The sequence below is a fragment of the Phragmites australis genome, chromosome 2 (genome assembly GCF_958298935.1).
Source record: "Phragmites australis chromosome 2, lpPhrAust1.1, whole genome shotgun sequence".
Classification (NCBI taxonomy): domain Eukaryota; kingdom Viridiplantae; phylum Streptophyta; class Magnoliopsida; order Poales; family Poaceae; genus Phragmites; species Phragmites australis.
Window position 1 is genome coordinate 14368322 of NC_084922.1, and position 9499 is coordinate 14377820.

General features: G+C 46.7%; 1 long non-coding RNA gene across 1 annotated transcript; it reads left to right on the top strand.

The window, feature by feature from the left end:
* The first annotated feature begins 5401 nt into the window (after positions 1 to 5401).
* LOC133909886 (uncharacterized) lies at positions 5402 to 5863 on the top strand. The gene is made up of 3 exons (XR_009908452.1): positions 5402 to 5531; positions 5599 to 5658; positions 5725 to 5863. It is a non-coding gene; the product is annotated as an uncharacterized LOC133909886 (long non-coding RNA).
* The last annotated feature ends 3636 nt before the right edge of the window (positions 5864 to 9499 follow it).

A 9499-nucleotide genomic window follows, 5' to 3' on the forward strand; every position in this document is an offset into this window, starting at 1 on the left:
CCCACAGCTTACCGCCCCCTGAGAGGGCGGTAAGGGCTCCTCCCACCCACCGCCCCGCGCCGGCCCCCTGCGCCCTGAGTCTATAAAAACCCCAAAAATTGGAGAAAAAACCAGAAAAATCGGAAAACAAGAAAAGTTGAGAAGAGAGAGGAGAAGAGAGGAGAGGAGAGGGGAGGAAGAGAGATCGGCGAAGCCCTGCTGCATTTGGGCTGCAGATTTGGAAAAAAATTTCAGGTCAATCTTTTTATCCTTTTTATTGTTGTTAATTAGTGCAGTAGTAGTATATGACATAGATTTTAGATAGTTAGATCTAGGGTTTAGAAAATTGTAAAATTTAGTTAGAAAATTGCACGATAATAGTTGAATATAGAATATTATTTTTAGTACATTATTTTCAATTTGTTACCTGTAGTATATTATTTGTAGTATATTATTTTTAGCATGTTGTTTGTAGTATATAGTTTATAGTATATTACTTGTACATGCAGACGTATGAGTCAACAGTAGATGATAATTTGCGAACCTAGGGTAGCATTTAAAAACTATTTTATCCGATAATCAGAAATATAGTTTGTTGTCTTAACATGTGTTATGTTTGCGGGTGTTTCCAGGAATGGGAGATAAATTAATTTTTCAGATATATTATGGTGAGGGTGAAATTATGTACGGTCCCAACGGTGTAGATCTCTCTGGATTTCGCCATGTTATGAAGGGGCTTAGTAAGGCTAATGAGAGGACTATTGTGGGGGTGTGCAAATGGCTCATGCGGTTTTTCCAACTGGATCCGCAGCAATATGAGCTGAAGTTGAAAGGTGTTCTGAGCCGTGCTAGTCATGGATACTTTAGTGAGCTTGTTCCCATCGAAGCCACATCAACTTGGAAGCAGTATGTAGATATATGCTGTGAACGTGGCATGCCGCTTGTTTTATTAGCTGCGGCGTACCTGAAAGATCAAAATGAGGTGAACTCTGAAGAAGCAGTAGCAGGACCAAGTGAGGCAGTGGAAGATGAGTCAGAGGCGGCTAATATAGGGTCCAGAGAGGAGGTTGGTGATGTTCCAGACCTGGAGCCGATGGGTGTAGCTGATGAAGGGGAGCACATCCCTAGCATCATTGAAGATATGGATTTGGAGGATGAAGAGTTGGAGGAAGGCCTTGCCGATGGGGATTCTTCTGATGAGGAGGGTAATGCTGCAGTTCCTGCGGAGTGGCGGGATCAAGAATTTTCGAAGTTGGTGGTTAGCGAGGCTGACCAGACACCGTGGCCATACCATGAGAATGAGGTGTCACAAGGTGCTATGTACCCTACAAAAGAGGCAGTTATCGATGCTGTGAAATTCTGGTCGTTGTCTCTTCGTAGGCAATTCAAGGTTGTTAAATCGAGTAAAAGAGAGTACGATGTGAAGTGCTTGGTTCCTGAGTGCCCTTGGCGGGTGCACGCATTTAGAGGGAAATGGGCAGACTACTGGCAATGCTCAATAGTTAAGGAACATAATTGTCATATTGAGGAAATAGAGTTCGCCCATCGGAACCTGTCTTCTACTTTCATTGCAAATATTATGTACGGAGAGATTGTGGACAACCTAAGGTATGAGCCACGATCAATAATCCGTGCTATTGAGCAAAGGTTCTAGTACACAATAAATTATGCGAAGGCATGGAGGGCGAAACAAAAGGCTATTGAGATTAGGTTCGGTACATATGAAGATTCGTATCACAATCTACCTCGTCAATTAGCCATAATTTGTGCAAGAAATCCAGGCAGCTACTATGATATCAAGCATTACTCCTCTACTGATATGGAGTACAACGGAAAAAGAGTGTTGCAGCGTGCTTTCTTTGCATTCGGTGCAACTATCAAAGCATTTAGATATTACCGACCCATCATATGCCTAGATGGAACATTCCTAACTGGGAAGTACAAAGGGCAAATATTGTCTGCAATAGGGGTCGACGGTAACAACCAAGTGCTGCCACTAGGGTTTGCGTTCGTGGAGAGTGAGAATGGGGACAGCTGGTATTGGTTCCTAGAGCGGGTGAAGCATGCAATTGTTCTTGACCGACCAGGTGTGTGTCTCATTCATGATAGACATGCAGGATTGTTGCAGGCTTTGCTGGATATGCAACACGGTAGCGTGCGACGGGGTGTACCAGTACAGTGGCCAGATCTCAAAAGCAGGTGGTGCATGCGACATATGGGTGCGAACTTCTACAGACAGTTTAAAAACAAAGAGTTAATGAAGCTCTTCAAGAAGTTGTGCAGTCAGAACCAACAACGTAAGTTCAATGCATTATGGGCAAGACTTGATGAACTGACTCTTAAACAAACTGCGGAGGCCGCACCTAACCGTGAGGAACTAATAGCTCTCGGTCGGCTCCCAACCGATACTCCGCAGATTGTACGGAGATCTGGCTCATCTATTAGGAGCTTTTCACAGTGGATACGCAATGAGCCCAATGAAAAATGGGCTCTGCTGTACGACAGTGGTGGTGCCAGGTATGGAGTAATGACTACAAACCTTGCAGAGGTTTATAACTGGGTCATGCGAGGAATGAGGTCCCTACCACTAGTTGGAATTGTAGAAGGCATTTTGCATGGCACCTGCAAGTACTTCATTGATCGGTTTGCAGCTGCTAAGGTTGTAATGGAGGACAATCGTATGCTTTATGGCCGGATGCTATGTGAGTACATGGAGAAGGCAAATAGGAAGGCCCACATGCATCGCGCAAATCAAGAGGGCACAGCAGAGCACAGGTTCAGTGTCCTGTGTCGGGATAAGGGTCGGAGGGGGGGTAGACGTGAGCGGCATGTTCAAGAGTGTGTGCTAAAGAGTGGGACATGCATATGTAGTTGTCAGAAGCCACAATTACTCCACAAACCTTGTACACATGTCATAGCTGCGTGCGCGGAGCACCATATGCTTCCAAGGCAATATGTGTCACAATATTTCATGAAAGATCAAGTACTGAACACCTGGAACCAGGAGCTGTATGGTTACGGCATTGTTGACACTTTTACAAGTAACCTAGGGCCTTCAAGAATATATGTGCCTGATTTGGGAAAGATAAAGAACGCACCGGGCCGAAGACAATCTCGGCGAATTCGTAACGATATGGATGAATCCGAGGCTGGCCCTAGGATGCAGCGATGCAGTCAGTGCAATGAAGTAGGTCACACTTACAAATATTGTCCCAAAAGTGCAGGCGGTGATGCACCTGTTGTCTAGGTCAGCTAGTTTTGTACTTTGTATTAATATGTGTTAATTTCGCGTACGGTTAATTTGCATTCGAAGTTTGTTGTTCTTGTATTTATTTCTCAATGTACTAATGTACATGTCTTTCAAATGCAGAGATGGCTCAGCCTTCGACCCCAGAGCTTTTGGACCCTGCCGTGGACAAGAAGCATCGCAGCTTCTTATCCGCCGAGCACCAAATGGACCTAGGAGTGTTTCGCCCACGAGGCCCTAGAGAGCTGCTGACGGTAGACGAGCGCTGGACCCACAGGTACTTAGAAAAGCTGATGGTGTTACATATCATTTCGCTGCTGTTGTTACATATTATTGATGTATTGCAATACTTATAGGTTGGGAGCGGCCGGACTCCTACCGCTTTGCCGGTTGGTCGAGGCCCGAACGACGGAGGACCCCGAGGTTGCGGCCCGTCGTTTCTACTTCGATCGGTCGCTGATAGCAGCACTGGTCGACCGTTGGAGGCCGGAGACACATACGTTCCACCTACCGTGCGGAGAGATGACCCCGACCCTGCAGGACGTCTCCTACCTCTTAGGCCTTCCTTGCGCGGAAGCTGCGGTTGGGGTGATCGATATGCAGGCTGACTGGATGAACGACATGCATCAGCGATTTGGGCCGGTGGAGCGAAAGGCGGATGCACCCCCGTACGTGCCTAAGTTCTTAGCCGATGCACGAGGGCCAACGAAGAAGTGGATCCTACAGTTCCAGATATGGTAACATGCAACCTATCGATTTCTAACAAATTATGTCGTAATGATTATTTCTGACACCAGTCATATATGCAGCCGACGTACATCCACCCACAAGCCAACGCATACGCGGTCTCGAGACATTTGGAGGCCTACCTCCTTTGGTTGTTTGGGTGGGTGATGTTCACTAGTAGCCAAGGCCACCTGGTTACGAGGACCCTTGTGCCGTACGCCCGATCGATAGCGGACGCGCATGCAGAGGATGTACCGCAGTTCAGCTGGGCATCAGCTGTACTTGCTGCGACGTATCGGGCGCTCTGCGACGCATGCATGAAGAAGGAGGCGCTAGCCACTTTTGCCGGGTGTCCACTTCTTCTTCAGCTATGGTCGTACAAGCATTTCGCCATAGGTAGGCCGGTGGTGGATCGCTCCCCGTACCCAAAGGAGTGGTACGGCGAGATGGAAGAGGACGCGCCGACAATGGCCTCGCTGTGGTGTCGTCGACGGGTACGTAATTTACATTAACAGCTTTGTTCGTACTACGTTACTCTCTAAATATCTGTATTGATGTTTGTCACTCAGCCACACTAGGCCCACGAGCAGCCTCGCAGCGCGTACGAGCATTTTCGTACCCAGTTTGACAGGCTACGTCCTAACGATGTGGTATGGGAGCCATACAACGTTCGGGCCGTTCATACATGTGCAGGGTCGGGATTGTCACCCTTGTGCACCCGTGACGAGGAGTACTGGCTCACCAAGGCGCCCCTTATCTTCGACATCTACGTCGAAGAGTACTCACCGCAGCGCATCATGCGGCAGTTTGGCCATCACCAGGCATTCCCGCTCGTCCCCATCCGTACAGTCCCCTTGCACGTCCACAGGTACATTTGATAAATTTTAGTTTGAGCAACCTTCGTTTCAGTTTGCCTTACATTTACCGTGGTTTCAATGCAGGTACACGCTGAAAGGCCAGCCAGCTGGCCACCTCTGGGCGGACCGCTTGGCCCCTTACGTGGCAACATGGGCCCAAGCGCTACAGGACGTCGTTGATGAGGCGCGTCCCCACACCGAGGGAAACTTTAGGGAGTACCTACGGTGGTACGTACCTCGTACGCGGACTCGTGTCACCTACACCCCTGATGATGTCCGGGGCCACGTCGCATCGACAACGGAGACATACCCGGTGCATTGGGAGGAGGACGCCGCTTTAGCAGTAAGTCATTTTTTGAAGTCCGTATTACATATTGAATGAACATGACCGTATACTTTAATTGTTCACTATTGTTCGTATTCGCAGACAGATATCATTTATGATGTAAATAGGGATGCAGCTGCTGCCATGGACCGCGTCTGGCAAGGGCATCACCTAAGTGCGTCGGATGTTGCGAGCTTCATTAGACGGGTTTTCTGCAAGACGACGCGCGCCCTGAAACTCACCTCCTGCCGATCTACCACAGATGTAGCAGGGCCGCCTCCCAGGACGAGTGGTGCACACACCGAGTCGTCTCGGCCGTCAGACGTGCACCGACGTTCTTCAGTGTCGGCACCCACACGACCCCTTCTATCACGTCTTGGAGGGTCCGAGCAACATGGTACGAATTATACTTTTGAAAATTATTGATCAATATCCTTTACTTATTGTTATTAAACATTCATTAGGTCCGTCTGCACAAGTCTCGACGCAGCCTCGCAGATTGAGCCCTGTACATCCACAGTCAGGTACTCCGAGAACCCTTCTTCCTAATTTCTAGTACTTTCAGCAAAATAAGTTACAACTGTGCTCAGATTACTTCGGTGACGAGGCCGGTCCGTGTTCGGCGGCCCCACACCCTACCCCCCCGGCAACGTACTACGGCACGTCAGCGTGGCCTTCTTCTGCTGCACCGTCGTACCACGCAGGTACAATTATACATTTTTTACTACTACTTTCAATACCATATTGTTCGTATCTAACGTGATTATTTGTTCACAGGCCCCTCCAGCCAGTATACATGGACGCCTGCCGAGCCTTCACAGTCCTCCTACCCTAGTCAGGAGGATGAGCCTGGACCCGACACCGCATACGACATCGTCCGTGACTTCTTCGGGGGCACACTTGACTACGACGTCCTTCAGCGGTCCCAGGTTTCCAGTGCACCGCTTCGGACCCAGCCCACGCATGACGAGCCCTCGACACCGGTGGTCCCTACTAGGCCTAGCAGACACGTCGGCCCACCTGACCCCCTCACCTACTTCAGGGGTCACGTGAGGGTTAACCAACGGCATCGGGACCACGATGGGGCGCACGGACGACGGCAACGAGGGAGGCATGAGTAGTATTTTACATTTTTTGTAACTAACATATGCGTATTCGCTTCGTGATGTGCTCATATGTATTAAGACACGTTCACTTTGTATGGTCGACTTAGCATTTCGTAAATGCATTTCATATTCAGACACGTTCAATGAACAAGTGACCACACCACTAAACTTTAATCATGACTTGACAACACATGCCTCCTGCCGCAGGCTTTAAACAAGATGTGACAACACTACCCATCGTTTTCAAATCAGTAAATGACAACACGGGTACCAATAAACGTGGAATCTCTGACTATGGGCAACGACAAAACTGTCCTATTCTTCAAGATGGAATCCGATGCTCCTCCCGCCAGCTACGCCCATGCTCTAATTCCTTTCTTTAAGAGCGAATCCAATGCTCCTGCCTCCCCCAACTATAAGTAGCCAAACCTCCTTACGGAGAAGCATCGCTCATTTCTCAAATATCTCAAGTGCAATGTCTTCCTCAGCTCCATCGAGCCCACCAAAAAAACATTGGGGGACTACCGTACCTGAAGATCTCTAACCACCAATGTGCTTCTGTGGTGACCTTTGTAAGCTCCGCGAGTCGCAGGACATCTCATACACCTATGGACTACGCTTCTTCATGTGTGCCAACTACGAGTATGACAAGTCTCGCAATGCAACAACTGGTTATCGACCGGTACGGTAACAGATGTCCGCCTCATCTCTTCCGATTACCCACCCTCTTTTACTAACCGCTCATCTTGTTCCATTTGTTCAGTCCCCTCCACCGCTCTGTGATTTTATTCAGTGGCTCGACAATGAGCAAAATGACTCACAGAAGCTGTGGGTCGACATGAACATGAGGTGGAGAAGGGAAGCGTACGTACGTCGGGAGTACGAGCAACAGCAAGAGGAACTTCGTCTCAAGCGGGAGGAAGAAGAGCGCATGAGGAAGGCGGCGCACGACCGTACCGTGGCTCAGGCTCGAAAGGCTGAGAGGGAAAGGAAGCGGAAGAGAGCCCGCCGTGCTAAGGCGGCAGGTCCCGATGCCCTCCGAAAGGGAAAGTATCCTAGATGCACGCAGTAGAGAGTACCTAATGTAACCCGACATACTTTCCTTCCCTAATGCATGTTATGATTAGGATCGGCGCATTAATAATGTCTTAGTGCGAACCGTATATGCCACCTTTGTTTCCTCATCGTGTCGTCGCGGTTACAGTGTATTGTAATGTTTTCACCATGTGTTCAATACTATGTTTGTCCTCGTTCGCACCCCATACCCACGTAAAATGCTGCAACTACTAATTACTGATTTTTTCCTCCCGTTATTACATAACCTACTCCAAATTTAATTTCTTAATTTCCTTACACCCCTTCTTTTTTTTCCTTCAATTGAAAAATAATACATTTTTATAGGATAAAATGAAAAAAATTAATTTTACATGAAAAAAAGCCCCTAACCGCCCTCTCAGAGGGCAGATAGGGGCTAACCGCCCCCCCAGGGCCTAACCGCCCTCTCAGGGGGCGGTTAGCACCCGTACCCGCCCTCTGAGAGGGCTGCAGCCCTCTGAGAGGGCGGTGGACGCCTACTTTTGCAAATCTTTTCGCCGGGAATCTATTTATTTAAATTTAAACTTGAAAAAATATATAAAAAAAACTCCACCTTCACTCACGCTCACCTTTCATCTTTTACTCGTTGCCCAGTCACGCTTGCATTTCTTCTTAGGGGTACTCTACCTGTCAGTAGCTGGGGCGGCCACCCATCTTGCTTATATGGATGGTCTGCTCCTAGTTGTAGGAACAAAATATACATAACGCTGCAGAGCTATGTTTACTACTTAGTGCTTCGATGATCTATGGAAAAAAAAAGGAAGAGAGGTGGTATGAGAGCAAACTATTGTTTTTTTTCCACGAGGGACTATAACAGGAAACTTCCCTTTTCTATATCATACGTTTTGATAGGATTTGAATAGTGGTCTCTAAACGGTTAAAATCTAAATTATATAACATACGTGATCGTATTTATCAAAATAGATAACATATTATCATATTTACAATTTTAGTATCCATATTCGGCACCTTATTTACCAAATAAGCTGACTTTCGGTACACTATACGCCAAAAAAACGTGAACCCAGCCATATTTAGCATAAGATCGATGTGCTAAATGTAGCACTATAGCCTATATTCGGTACTTCATATGTCAAAAAATCATATGTATTCGGTACACAAGGTGACAAATATGACAGTAGCGCATATTCGGCACCTCATATGCCGAAAATCAGGTGAGGTGCCGAATACGGTACTGTAGTCCATATTCGACATCTCATGTGCCGAATACACCTAATTTTCGACATATGAGATGTCGAATATGGTCAGACCCGTATTTTTGGACATACGGTATACCGAAAGTCAGTTTTTGATAAATAAGTTGTCGAATACGGATGCTAAAATTATAAATACAATAATGTGATATCTATTTCAATAAATACGGTCACATGTATTATCTAATTTTAGATTTTGGACATTCCTAAGCTAGATAACTCTTTAAAAGATGCTTCATTCCAGAAAACGACGTAAAAAGTTTTAAACCCTCTTACTTATCTAAGCAGCGCCGACGGGATCGGAAGGCTATTACCGTCACAAATACAAACAGAAATTGCGTCCGTCTTTGTTAATCGGCCTGAAGTTCCTTTCAGCTTTCTGAGGATGGCGTAAGTTGAGAAGCGTAAGACAAGTTGATTTAAATTTGAACACTCGATTACAATATTGATGACGATGTGGACAGATGGGATTAGGGGATCTCATGAAGGAGTGCACGAATATCCGAAATTTGGTGCGGAGATCATTCCTTGCAAGATACCACGATCTGAGGCAAGATGCGGGCCTGCGTCTCGAGCCAATGATTTGCCCCAATCTGCTGCTTGAATGGGTGATGTTGGCTTTACGTGAAGGGAATCGAAACAAGTCTCTGTACTGCGCCAGGATTGTTTCTCCGTTAGGTTCTTATTTTAAACAAACCTTTGGGTTTGCTTTGTCTTTGAGGATAAAGGAAATTTGAAGGGTATGTCTGTTCTTATACGATGCATCATATATTATATGTACTGTATCACAAGTCTAATAAATTAACGAGCATTAGTCGGTGGTTTTAAATGACGCTCTGAGTTCTGATGATCAGACTGCGGGCAGTATATTTTTCGTGTTTCTTCCTTTTCTTTTTTCTTCTTGTTTCTCAAATGATTTTAGGGTCTTTCTAACTACCTCTAAAATATTT